A 15578-nucleotide genomic window follows, 5' to 3' on the forward strand; every position below is an offset into this window, starting at 1 on the left:
TTTTTTCCTTGATTTGTTTGTGATACACATTGAGAGATTTTTGTTTTCCTTTTATTTATACATGTCTTAACCATTCTCCACATGCTTCCCATTCTTATTTAGATTGTTGTATTTTTACATATGTTGGAATCTGTAGTTCCACATACATGTTTTCTATGTTCTTTGTAACTATATGAAAAGGTGTAAAATGTGGGTATAGTCCAAAATCTTGATTACCAACAAGCTATTGTTGTTTAATAGTTCCAGTGTTTGTATTAATTGAAACAGTTTAACCCTTTTAACATGTTTCATAGCAAACCTGCACTTTGTATGCAATCTTATTGTTACAGTTCAATTACTGAGGTGATGTGATTTTCAAAAGTATTCCGACGAAAACAAAATTGGTTTTCATTTATGTATTTTATTAAAATTTTAGAGTTTCCTCATGAACATTTAAACTTAGAAGGATTTAAAAATTCAATACAAGAGTACTGGACATAATTTCTAGAGGTAGAACTGAAACTCTCTCCCATGACTTCAGATTGTTTCCATGCTCTCTAGGCTAGTAGCTTTCAGACACAAAACATAGGTCTTCTAAATTCTGTCCCAACATTAATTAGTTCCTTTCTCTTCTATTTCATCCTTTTGGAAAGAGAATTGGAAATTGTTAGGAACAAACATCTTCCTAGGTGATTTGTTAAAATACAATGGGGAACTCAATCAAATTTTAATTCACTTCGTTTTAAGTTATTATCACAATTCATTGAATTATACTTACAAAAGGCTTATATTTCCAAGGTAAAATATCAGTATCTTTCCTGGGTGATATTAGATAGTATGGTCTCTTGGCTTAGATAAAATTACCCTCTCATTGTATTCAAAGTAGATGCATAGCAAAGCTAGATGCATCAATCGTTAAATAATAAACAAACACAAGCTCAAAAATTGTGTTACCAAGTATGCTTGGAACCTAGCCTGTAAATAACTAGTTCATACTAGATATTGTTTGGATATGGTATTCAATTCTATTAGAATCTACAAAATAAATATTAACCTAGAAATTAATGTAAGTGATAACATTTTTAAAATTGTTAAATATAAATGATAATAAAATCAAAATAGAATAACATAGTTGATTTCATAAGAGAGAAAATGAAAAAGTTCACAATATCTTCACTCGATATCCAAGATTTTTAATCCATAAGGATGAAGATGAGGATGAGATAGAAAACCAAAAGACAAGGAATTGTTTATCCAAGTTTCCAGATTTTTGAGGATAAGGAAAAAACATAATACTATGAAAGAAGGAGAATGTGCAAGTCATTATCTCAAGTTAAAAGAAATTACTTAAGTAAACTAAACAAACAAATGCAATATCATACTTACGATAAAACATATCCACTTGGTGAATAAAATGGTACATTGGCACACCCCCTTAAGTGCAATTGAGGTAAGAAGAAATGGGTCACAAGGTTAGGTATCCATGTAAAATATGAAATAACCTCAAATTATAAAGAGAGTGTACCCTCTCGAAGTAGAGACTAGAAAATCCATAGGACAAAACTCCATCCCAAGTGACATATGTGAAGGATAATATAGACCCACCCCATCCCCTAAAGTTGGTGCCTCCACAAAGAAGAGAGAAAAGCAATGCAAAATGTTGAATGGTGAATGTTGTAGTAGGTTCATTTGCAACAAATGATGCACCTTCCTTTCACAATATGGAAATCTTGAGTTGTGAAATTGTTGAATTCCCATTCAAGTGGAATGTAGAAAGGAATTCAAATGTATAGTTTTTGAAGCGACTAATGTGTCTTGATTTTGATGTTAAGCTATGATTGTTCCATAGAAGATTCAGGGACTACAATCATTGAAGTGTGAGACCTTAATTAATGTGAAATAGAATGTGTCATTTTGCATGATATGGTGGGGATAGAACAAGTGAATTTACAATGGGAGACGATGTAACTCGATGGGCATTGTCATCAATGAGAAGACAAATATTCTCAATTGTTTCATCAATATTTGAAAGGTGAGAGTCCACAAATAGATGTGAAATGTTTAAGTAGGCCTCCCAATGAAGTGGATTTCATAGACACGAAGAATCCTATATAGAGAATCATTGAGAGCCCTTGAAGAAGCAAATTTGAACTTCGATGAAGCAATACATGATGGAGGAATATCTTGCAAGAGGAAATCAAAGTCATTATGGTGTCATCTAGATCTGAAATGTGGTCTACTTTTCAAAAAAGTAAAGATGCTTGATAGGAATGTGTCCTAGTGGGGTGAATCTAGAAGATATATAATCCTATTGCAAAGAATCATGGAAAGTTCTAGAAGAAGCAACTTTTAATTCTGAAGTAGCAACATGTATAAGAGATGTTCTCATTTGTAGATGGAGTATCAAGAGGAGGATCACTAGTCCATGGACCATGTCATTGTTGTTAAATACCTACACTTTTGTTCATAGTCACTTGGTGTAGGAATGAATTCAATGAGATAGGGTAGGAGATCCTACATAATGTAATTTTTCACTATCCCTTGTTTCGAGTACAAATGGTTCTCTAAATTTATCTTGACAATAGAATGTCAGAATTTAATACCATAATCCATGATGAAAACTGCCAAAAATGGAAATTTATCTTAGTTCGCAATTACAAAATGCTTTTGTATAGGCCTCTCCAAGATTAAGTACATCAAATTGAGACTTTATAAATTGAGTGTATGTATTAGCGATCTCCCAAATTGTTCAATGGTCTCCAAACCTTGTCAATTTTTTATTTTTATTTTAACTCAAATATGTATGGTATAGGCATATCATTGGTTGTGTGATTTTTTTTTTCCTTAAATGCTTCTACGACCAAAAGAGACAAGTTTTAGATGAAAATGGGGTCTTATGGGCCTTCTTGGCACAATGGTAGGTTCTTTAGACCTGAAAATGCCCCAAAAACTAGTTGATTGCCTTAAGTTACAAACAAATCCTTGTTTGTGAGCATGCTTCTTGATCTCCAATTTTGGTGGAATGAAAGATAATATTGAATTTCTCAAGCCTTTTGGATGCTTCGAAACCACCAAAAAAAAGCTGCTTTGATCATTGAAATGTTGTAGTGACTTGGATAAAAAAAGAAAACTAAGTCTAAACTTTAGAAGTTAGTTTTTTCTTGTCAAATTGTTTTCAATTTTCAAATCATCCAAGGATGAAAGAGGAGTATATTTTGTTATGACAAGATAAAAAAAAAACTTAGAATCTTTTGAAACCATTGAAACATGGGGATCCCTTCCCCCCTCTCCAAAATCCCTATTTTTTCAGGATGCAATACTTAGGGGAAACATCCCCTTGCCGCACCACTTAGGGACATCCTAGGGACTCCAAGGAGTCTCTTGACCATCTTGAGGATGCCTATGAGTCTCCCATGGCCCCCAATTAGAAACTCCAATTCTAAACAAAAATGGTGAAATTATTGTGAAAATGTCATCCGTATTAAAGGTTTGGCAATGCCCCCTAACCTTGATGGGGGCTCTGCCCCAAACCCCCCACAAGGGGCACTACCCATTGACCCCAAACCTCTACCCACCATTCTTATGGTTAATGCAATCATTTCCATTATTTTTTATGTTGACTAGTTTAAACACTTAGTATGCCAAAGTTTCATCTGCAATTCTTATACTTATTCTTAGTTTGTTCCCAAAGTTCCAAAACTCTACCACCATTGTTAATGTTCAAATTTCAATGCAATCATTGACATATTTTTAATGTTTATTGTAAAATTTACATAGTGTGGCAAATTTTTATTTACAGTTGTTATACTTATTCTATATACAACCTTTTATAATTAATTTTTTAAGTTTTATATATATTTGCATCCCACCCCGCCTCCTTCGTCATCCCCCTGTCGTCCCCAAACTTAAGCCCTTGGTATGTTAAGATATGAAAGCTCACAATAGTTTCATTTGATATGTTAATCGAGGAAAAACTTACAATATATAGCTTCCAAGATTCTAAATCCATGAGGATCATGAAGAGGTAGAAAACCAAAAAAAGAAATTGCTTATCCTAGTTTCCAAATTTGTGACAAGGAAAAAGTAGAATCTCAATCAAAGAAGGAGAATGTGAAACTCATTATCTTATTCTTCCTAAGTAAAAATATTACCTAATTAAGCTTTTAATAGTGGAATATCACACTTAGGATAAAACATATCCAAGGTAAATAAAATATTACATTGATAGGCTTCTTTGGTTGCTCTAAAAGTGGTGCCTTATGAATTATGTTCTTGGATACTAAAGTTTCCAAATTTTGGGCACTCTTGATAGCTTCTCGTAGAGATTGTGATTTGAAGGCTTTAACCAAACCTTTCAATGGTTTCTATTGATGTGTTTTTTATGCACTATGCAACACAAAATAAAATACTAAGTATTCTATCCTCTCTTGAACAAAATCCTCCCAAGTGCTAAACTACGTGATCAAATGGGATAACTCCAAGATTCCAATAGTCAGGTCTTGACTTTATATTACAAATAGACTCAATGATTGTGATGTGATATCTGTTGGAATCACAAGGGGGACTTACATTCCTTGGGTCAAGACCTATCCATTCTCATGTTTCATGATTGATTTACACTCCATGATTTAGGTCATCCTTGAGCAACATCTCGACTTAGCCAAATTTTGTTTTTTGTACCCTAATTCTTTAATTTTGACCCCTTACTAGCATTGCCTTAGGTTATATTGGAATTCTTGCTTCTCTAGTATGGGCACATTTCTAGGGTTCATTTGCACAAATTGCTCTTGATGAACAAGCTAGTATCATGACCATGACTTAAACAAAATTTTAACTTAGTCAAATTATCTCCTCCAAACTTCTATGAATTCATCGCCTTCATTCTTCATCATTTGGATGTCTTTTGTCATTGGAAGGTAATTCTTGACCACCATACCTCAATCTTGACCTATGCTACCCTAAAACCCTAGATCCTAGTCATGTTTACAATTGAGATCTTGGTGACTTGATCACTTAATACAGCTTAATCATGCAGGTCTCATCTAACTTAGACTCCAACACTTAAGCAAATCAACCCTAGCAACCAAGTACTTTGGGAAATATCTTGCAACTTGACAGCATGGGTAATGATGGAGGAATGGAAGGTGAGACCTATAGAGGTGAGAGAGAGAGAGAGGGTGAGAGGAAGAGATAATGACTTGGAGAGAGTAGAGAAAGAGAAGTAGAGAGGGAGAGAAGAAGAGAGGGATGGAGAAAGAGACCTAGAAAGGGTAGAGAGAAGAGAGATAGTAGAGAGGGATAGAGAAGAGAGATAGAAGAGAGATACCAATGTCAATATTTTTCTATAAAATTTTTTTTCTGAAAAATCAGCCTATCATCAAAATTCTAACTCCAAAGGGTAAAATTCTGACAGAGGAGTGCCGTCGGATGCACAACATCCTCATCAGAACTCTCTTGGAGGCCGTCGTAATTATGATGGTCTCTAGGAGAGTTCCGACGATGATGCAATTACAATGGCCTCCAGGAGAGTTCCGACGATGATGTTGTGCATCCAATGACACTCCTATGTCGAAATTCGATGGCCTCCAAGAGAGTTTCAACGAGGATGTTGTGCATCCGACGACACTCCTCTATCAGAATTTTACCCTTTGGAGTCAGAATTCCGACGATAGGCCGAGATCGCGATGGAATTCTTTCTGGGTATGAGCATCCATGGCGGCCGTCGGAAAGGTTGGATGTGATGTCAGAATTGCGATGACCACAAGGATAGTTGGAACTTCTGACATAAAGTTTTCGACAGCTTTTTTTGTCGGTAGTGCGATGAAATTGTGTCAGAATCTTGATGATTTGTGGTCAAAATTTTGACCTGAATGTACTAGTGTACCTTCTCTTTACCTTTCAAACTGGCACCTGTATTATTTGTCGGTGATGTCTTACTTCTACAAAATTTTGCAATATGTCCAATCTTGTTACAAGCATAACAAGTCACATTGTTCTTCTAAATAGCCTTTCCATATCCTATGCTAGTTTGTGTTCTGCATTGACTAGATAAGTTCCCAAATCTTCCACAAACATAACATCTCACTTTCATTCTACAATTTTTTGAATTGTGACCAATTTTGTTGCATTTGAAACATTGACTGGTGGGTGCATTAATGTTTTGATTGTTTCTAGATCTACACTGATTTTCTCTATGACCACACTTGTTACAGTTAAAGAATTTCCCATTAAATTTGTAAGCATTAGGTTGTCTTACCAATTTACTACGATCATGATTGTTTGCAGTACCAGAACTTTCTCCAACTTCAAATCCAAGTCCATTAGTGTCTCCATTAGGTTTCTGACTTTTCAGCATATCATCAAGTTCTTCTAAACTTTTCTTGAATTTCTCTTTATGTTGATTTGCAGTACCCAACTCATTTTCCAAAATTCCCATCTATCTTATAAGTTCAATTTTATCATGTTGCATGTGAATCGGATTTGTCTTCAACATATCATTTTCATGACTGAGTCTTAGATTTTCATTTCCAGCATCATTGAGTCTCCTAGTCAAGTCATCTTCATTCTTCTTTCTGTCTTCAATGTCTTTCCAAAATCTCATAGTCATGTCTTGGATTTCATTCCTCATAGTACTATTTTCTTGCCTTAATTTGTTCACAAGATCATTAAGAGTTTCCTTTTCATCATCATCACTTTGCATCTTCTCATGAAGTTATTTTATTTTATTTCTAGAAATAGTAAGATTCTTCTGAAGTCCATGATTGAATTCCTGTGTTGTCCTCAGATCATCTTCAAGTTTGATATTCTTCAACTTCTCTGCATCATAGTCCACAAGAGCTCCTTCTAATTGTTTTCTTAAGCTCTCCATCTGTACCGGTGTCAGAATCTTCCTCAACTTGTTAGGCTTTTGAAAATAGATGACTACGCTCTGATACCAATTGTTAGGATTAATGATAGTCCCAAAGATACTAAGAAGGGGGGTGAATCAGTATCTAATCGGTTAACAAAATATTTGACCTTATTAAGTATTTTGCATTCCAAAACAGTTTATCGGTAAATAAGAATTAATGTAGTAAATAGGAACCATAAAGATAGCATAGAAAACACACCACAACACAAGATTTTTTAACGAGGAAACTCTGTGTGGGAAAAACCTTGGTGGGATTTGTGACCCACAATATTCACTCACTAGCCAATGATGGATATTACTTACAATGTGGTGTCTGCACATGCAGGAAGGCCAACTGCCTAGAGCTCACTACTCAATTTACAAAATGGAAGTCTCACTGACTTACAAAATGGATTATGAGAATCCAATATAATTTACTGCTACAATTCAACATCTGTTATGCCAGGTTCAGTACTGGTTTAAGCTCATACTATAACCATAAACCTTATACAAAACTACCTTAATATTTGCTCATCACTTCTATGATATCCATCATTTTCTTACATGTCCATATCAAAATGATTTACAAGATCTCATACATATATGAGTATGTTACAATATGCCATGTCAGCTTTACAAAAGATATTTATAATTAAATACAATAAAAAAAAGTTTGTTCCTGTCGGCTGGGGTGTCAATATACATTGTTGTCGCTGCTAGTGAAGTACATGTCGATGTCAATGTCGGTGCTTATGCCTATCAATGGTTTACCAGATGAATGCCACAAGGTTGCCTGAAGGTTTCCATAAGGTTGCCATCAATGACAACACCTTAAATTCTCATGAGAGAGCATAATGCCAACACACCCTACTTAAGACCCCTCCATGTTCTAAAGAAGTGGGAGGGCCATCCATTGACAATAACATCAAAAGAGGCGGTGGAAATGAGCTGCCAAATCAAACTAATAACCTTGTCAGATAAACCAAAATCCTAAAGAACTATTTTTAAGAAGCACCAATTCACCCTATTATAAGCTTTAGAAATGTCCAATTTCAGAAGAAAGCCTTGAGACTTCACCTCCAAAAGTGAGTTAATATTTTCATGAACAGTGATGATGGAGTCAAGAATCCATCTTCCTAGCACAAAGCCATTTTGTTGTGGGAAGATCAGAAGAGGAAGAACATTCAACAATCTCGACGTAAGGACTTCAAAGATAATTTTGTAGAAGGAGTTGCAAAAGCTAATAGGCCTAAAAGAATCCAAAGAATCAACCCCTTGCTTCTTAGGAATGAGGATAATGAAGGTAGCATTCAATTCCTTCAGCAGAGATCTAGCTCCAAAAACTTCTTTAACAACATTGGACACATGTTCCCCTTCCACATCCCAAAAGTGTTGAAAGAAAAACAAAGGAAATCCATCGGGACCTGGAGCTTTACTATTGTCAAAAGAAAAGACATCACTCCTAATCTCCTCCTTAGAAGGAATGGTAGCAAGATTATGATTTTGGCTCTCAGATAGGATTTTAGGTATAGTATCAACCAACATATTCTGAGCCTCCGGGTCTAACAACATATATTTCTTTAGAAGATCAGCTAATAATTCAATAACAGCTCCACTTATTTCATCCTCGTTATCAATTCTTCTCCCATTCTTTACAAGGTAGCCAATTCTATTTGGAGCCCTATGTTTAAGGGTAGAGATGTGGAAGAATCAGGTGTTTTTATTACCATCGTTGACCCATAAGGCTACAGATCTCTGCCTCCAAAAGGTCTCTTCTTGAGCTATAATATTATGGTATTTGGACAAAAACTCACTTTCCTTAGCAAAATTCTCATTCACATATCCTTCATTTTGGACTTTATCCTAGATCAATTACAACTCCTCCTGAATAGAAGATTTTTGAACAAAGATTGACATATTCCTTTAGATTAGCATTTACTTTGAGATTTTCAATCTGTTATGTGGATTCATCTGCCTATTATATTATGAATGTATGTGTTTCTATAACTTTGAGTCTTGACACATTTACATTATCTAGGAAGAACATCTGTTAATTTTCCATGACTATTTCTCATGTGTGGTGAATAGACGAACTTTGAGTCATTTGTTTTGTGCTATTTTTTATATTGTTAGTCTCTTTTGTATTTATTTCATGTCATCTTGTCTTTCCTACTTTCTGGTTAAAAGCATATCACCTTTCAAAAACCCAATTATATCATAAGAGGGAGTTGTACCTCTAAAATTTAAAGGAAAATTTCTAGTTTAATTGGCAGTTTCTCCAACTATTAGTTGTGTATTTGTCTCTAGCAAGTGGGCACAAGAGAGTCTTCGAATTATATTTTTAAAGGAGAAAATGTGATGACTAACAATTTTTTAGCAACTCTATTGTGGACATGAAGCAAAAAGACCAGTGCATCTGTGTTTCAAGATATCTAATAGTGTCTCCCTTAAAAATGAGGTTGGAAACTCTATTCATTCGAAGACCTCTAAATATGGTCATGTACCAGTCAAACCAAGAAAACCGGCTTGAGAGGCAAGTTACACCAACAATTCAAGAAATTCTGACTACAAATGATTAAGTCATGCATGTATTATGGGATAACTATAGAGAGAACATTTGTAAAGCTGAAAGAAAGAATTTGTGTCCTTTTGAGGATTATAAATCCATATCTATTGTAAGGAGTTTGACCAATAAGTTTCACCTAATTAAAGATCTTAAGCATGAGATTCAATATCTACAAGCAAGAGTTGAGGCTTTAAATTTGTCTGGAGAAAAACCAAAGAAGAAAAATAATGCTACTTATAATTTCTCTGCCCATCAAGGACAAGATCTTGTGGTTCATGCCATAGAGAAAATGTCAGAATCTTCATTGACATGTGTGCGAAAAGATGACATCGAGTAATCATACTTTCCTCCTAAGGAGAAAGAATCTTCAAATTCAAGACAATCTTTATTCCTAGCTGGTGCCTGCAAAGATCTATTCAGGACTTTCGATATGGTGTTATGAATAAAGATGGTCACATTACTGAAGTCAACATAGATGGGGTTGATTCTAGTATCAATGAAAATTTTTCTGAAGAAGTTGGAGAAGGGTACTTGAGTTGTACTTCCAATGTAGAGGTTCCCAATTTAGTATCCGTTTGAGTTGAGAAGGAATCGATGGAGGAAGTGGAGGAGTCAGATATGTAGCTTAATTTCTTTTGTAGGAGGAGAAAAAGAAACTAAATTGGAGGTAACTCACCCTTCAACTCATGAAGGCCCTCTATCTGAAAAAGGTAATATACAAACTCTAGCCCCATCTCAATCCCTAAATATTAATTTAATGAATGAAGTGTGTGCATGCGATGATGAGGTTAAGAAAGTTGAAGATTTGAATATTTTGTTAAAAGTACAAATGAGCTAGTTTCCCTTGCTGCTAGTGATGATGATTTTCTTGGTACAAAAGGAGAAGAGATTGTTATTGGACATTATTGCTCCTAGGATATGGTGTTGCCATTGTTGTTAACATATTCCTACTTTGGTGCTTGCAGATTGGTTTATTGTGATTATGGTTTGGTGTATGGAATATATATAGTATCACTATATTCTTTTGTATTGGTTTTGGTGATCCAGGAAGCTTAATTAATCATATCATATGATCTAGTTTGTAGTTTGTGTTTTCTGATCAGTGCTTTGCAAAGTTCAATATTTCCTCTGGTATATTCTAGTGTTATTGGATCTTGAGCAGATTCTTTAGGAGATTGTTTGGGATAGTCTTGTGTATCTTCATTTTAGATGGTTCGTGATTTGGTGCTCCGCAAGTTATATTTCTTCATGTAAGTTGTTGATGTTTGAGTGTTCTTGAGTTTCAGACATTGACAGATAAAGATTTGATAAGTGGTATTGGTGTAGCTATTTCCGATGATTCTAATGTGCTTGTTGGTGTTTCCTAATTGTGTCCTTTTTGTCCTGATGAGATCCGCATTGGTTGTTGTATGAGTTGTCTGTGATTTTTTTGAACTGATGATGTTTTTCGTGTTATGTAGTTGAACTTGGCATGATTTCTGATGGTGTTTTGTGTTTGGAGATTTGAATTAGGTCCATGTTATGTCATTTATATAATTATATTGGTCTGGTGGTTGATCTTTGTATCGTGTGTTGTAATTTTGTAATTATGAGTTGAGGGTTTAGCCAACCTTGTTATCAAGGTTGATGAATTGTATAAATAGGTGGTATTGTCATGTAATTTTGGTATCAGTGGTTGTGTCTGCATTATTAGAGAGTGGAGTATGTGAGAATAAGTGATTCATCCTTTGACATTATGATTGAGCAGAGATTGGTGTTGCAGAGTAGACAATTGTGCTTAATCGGAACTATCATCAAGCATTTGGAGATGCTATTATTACAGTTCATTTCTTTCAGATTGTAGTATGAATCTTATTGTAAGTCAGTGAGACTTCCCTGAGGGTTGTAGCCTTCCAGATCATTATCTTTTGAGAAGTGAGCTCTAGGAAGTGTGTCTAAATTGATATGCATTCCTCATTGTAATATTTTCACATACTACTGCAAAGTATCATCTTATTGTGGGTAGGTTCCCACCATGGTTTTTCCCTAGAATTAAAAATCTCCTACAAAAGAAAACGATGGTGATCCGAAAGGTTCACATTCTGAAGGGATTTATAGTCCCATTCACCACCTAGAATATCCCTATGGTATTCCATATAATCCCTTACCTTAGCACCCTAGTGTTGTATGCACCAAAGTCTTAAATCATGCAACTCCCCATTTTCTTTCAGAGTTGTAAAACCATTCAAGAGTCATTTCGGAATTTCACTTTTTGACTATTCCCAATACACCAAGTGATATGATTATTAATAACTTATCAACATGAAACAATAAAGTTTCATATTGTTGAGCCCGATGGGCAGTTTCAAATAGTAAAAATTTCTACTATCTTCCATGGAGTCTAAGTATTTATATTTAAGGATGCGAACCCATAATTGGTTAGGCTAAGAATAAATATTCCAAACTAGTTTCGCACCTAAGGACTCATTCAAGATTTGTCAGTCTCTCAGACCAACCACACCATTGTTCTTCACCTTACATATCTTTTCCCATGAGAGAAGAGGTATCTTGTCTTTCTCATTAGAACCATTCCAAAAGAGCTTCCTCATCCTCTTCCCAACTACTTTAATGATTTTCTTTGGAATCTTAAGGCACATCATAGAGAAAATTGGGATCGTAGAAATAACATATTTTAGCATAAGAATTCTCCCAGACGAATTCAACCACCTGCTTTTCCAACCATTCCTATGCTTCAAATAGATATCAACCAACTCCTTCCAAATTATAGATTTATTGATTCCCCCAAATAAAAGGATGCCCAAATATTTCCCCGGAAGAGAGTCCAACTTCATACCCAATATAGAACATATTTCCCTTTGTTTTTGACAGTTGGTATTAAACAAAAAAAATTAAAACTTCCTCCAGTTGATTCATTGCCCAAACACTCAGATGAATTTATCCAATGTTTCCTTCATCACTCTAGCCTCTCTAAAGGACGCTTCCCCCAATAAAAGGGTGTCATTAGCAAACTAAATATGGGATAATAACTTGATCCCTATTATATTTAGCACTTGAGCAGATGACTAGATAAAAACCGTTGGGTAGGTTTTTCAGTATAGCCGCTTCTCCCCAATGTTCATTACAGTAGTTCCTTACTCTTCTAAATGTCGGCCATGCTCCACTTAATTTCATAAAAAAGGCCTTCTCCTTAAACTGACTAACTAAATCATTCCAAGCATGTTGATCAACAAATAAGGAGACAATCGTTGTATACTCAGATGTAGGGTTTACCTGTTCTTCTTGCCGAATGTCTCCTTGTGGTTTTGGTCTCCAAAATTTCTTTTCTATTTTTATAAAGTTTATCAGCTTGCTCAAGCACAGATCAACAAAACCCCATCTATTTCTTGTAAAGAAGCCTTATTGGCTCGATATATCTTTTATTTTGAAATGAGAATCCCTACTACCATTTGGTGAAGCCTTCCATGCTCATTGTGGTGGTTGTTATGCGGAGTTCTAAGGGCGACCACCATTTTTTTGATTGAAAGGCCATGAACCCTGTACTCTACCAAAACTATGAAACCCTTGAAACCTTTGAAACCCTAGCTCCCGCCTTCGCTCTGCCATTTTTTCTAAAACTATTATATTATGTACATATAGAGAAGCATTAATTATATATGCCAAAAAATATTACATTTATTATTAGATATTAATATTTTGACATGTCAATACCATCAAATGTAAGATAACAAGTAAGATTTTTTTTCAACTCACTGAGTGTCATTACACTCCATCTTTTTTACTGTAGACACCTAAAATTGTCCTAGCCTAATTAAATAAATATTTTTATTTAATTAATTATTTTATCCTAAGCCTTCTATTAATTAAACAGATTTTAATTTATTTAGTTAAATCATTTATCCTCTTCTAGCCTTTCCCTAAATTAAATAAATATTTAATTGGCCCCACTTCTTCAATTAATTAAATAGATCTTTATTTTTTAATTAATTCATTAGTTTTTTCCCTCCATGACACTTGTCATTCATCTCTTAATTTACCTTTAACCTACCTTCTAATCCTAGCTGACCATTTATCCTTTCACCTCTTAATCCTAGCCATCCATTTTCTTTCTAAGGTGTTATCTATATAAGAGGATTCCTTCATCCTTTCCTAACCCTAGCTAATGATTTCATTGAATCAAACTTTATGCGATCAAGCGACTTCACAGCCGCAATCTTGTCTTTGTTGAGCTCTTGTGCACACATAAAATCTAAGAGAAACCAGATCAATGGAGATAGGAAACAATGGAGATCAAAACCTATGAAGCATGCGAATTGTATAATCTTTTTATTTTGTTGTGATTTACATGTTTTAGGTTCTTCATTGGTGTATGGCGGATTTTGATTATAGAAGTAGGGTTTTTTATTGTTGGATAATTTTTGGTTTTACAATAGCTTGTCATTTAATTTTTACTGTATACAGTTACAATTGTAGAATGCCACTAAACATTGATAAATGAAGATAAGCTTGATATAAGAAAAAAAAATTATATATGAATAGTTTGGTTGGATAATTTTTTTGGAATTTTTGGAGTGACAAGGATATGCAACTAAGTATAACCTAGATGATTGACAATGCAACTTATATTTTTGGTCTTTTTGAATAATTTGGACAACCTTTTGAAATGAAAACCTAAATATGTGAACCTTAAAAGGACAAAGGACACAATGACAATAGGATAAATTGACAATATCTCACCTATACGTTTGGATATTAAGCTAGGTTTGACAAAATGATGTTGATGAAAAAAGAGTAAATGTTGGACAAGGTCAAGACTCCCTAACAATGACAAGATTTAAACTAAAGTTTTGATTTTCAAGTTTGGAAAAACCTAATTTTGAGACTATTATGCAAGAGGATAATGATAATGACAATGACCTAGGGATATGAACCCAAGATATAATATGAAAATGACCTCAAACTATATTTTGACTTGGAGATATGAAACAATATGACAAGATCAAGCTAAGACAAGACTAGGGATTGGACTATGCAATGATAAAGAAAATGTGATATGGATATGTGAGGACTAATGACTTTGGAAATACAAAATGTGATCTAGGCAAAGACCCAATTTTAGTATGACAATGATAATGCAAAAATGTCACCTAAGTGAAAACCTAGCTTGGGTATGACAATGAAATGAAGACTTAGGCAAATGATTTTAAACCTATGCAAAATGAGGACACTACAAATGAAATTGATTAAAATGAAGAGTAATGATTATGTCTTAAGACCTAAGTTCGGACTATGTAAAGTCTAACCCAAAGTGACATGTATTTTGAGACAAGGATTTCCAATGTTTTGACAAGCCACGTTTGAATGTTGGATGAATACTTGGACAATATTTTGGACCCTTGTTTGAACCTTGTTTGAATTTGGTTTTGAGAATGTTTGGACTTGCTTGAAAATGACTTTTTTTGAAACTTGTGTTTTTTATTAAACTTTTGGCAAACATAGAAGAAAAAATGTTTGTTGGAATTTGGCAAAAAACAATCATTCACCTTCACAACATTTCCTAAGGTTGGAAAGGACAATATCTGTTGAATCCTCTTACCATAAAATACCACATTCAATTGGATAGTTAGAAGCTTGGTAGCACTCGCTCCCCTCCACAACACTCACTTCTACTTACATACCAAGCTTCGAATTCAAGGGGGATCACTTCCCAAGAATTTACTTTCTCTAATTGAGGGGTACATGAGAGGTTTCTTCGGCATGTGCGTATCACAACACCTGAGTCAACAAATAAAGAGATTTTGGTCTCTAAACACAAGAGGTTTGAGTCAGGTCATCTGTTCAGGTGGGCATAGATCTGGCAAATTTAATCGTTGGTATGCCATTCCAACACCCGTTGGTTACAACTTTCATTGCAAACATAGTTATTTAGAGTGGTTTGGAAGAGCTTGGACTTATCCCATCACCAGTTTGGGTCATTCCCTCTCACCAATGCCTATGTGAGTGTTAGGAAAATCGAGAGGTAGACCCACTTCTAAGGGTAAAAACACATGAGCAAAATAAAAGAAGACATGACAAACATGATGAATACTAAGAGAGGGGGGTGAATTAGTATGCCAAAAATCTTTGCACTAAAACACTTACACAATC

Source organism: Cryptomeria japonica, chromosome 1 (genome assembly GCF_030272615.1).
Source record: "Cryptomeria japonica chromosome 1, Sugi_1.0, whole genome shotgun sequence".
Classification (NCBI taxonomy): Eukaryota; Viridiplantae; Streptophyta; class Pinopsida; order Cupressales; family Cupressaceae; genus Cryptomeria; species Cryptomeria japonica.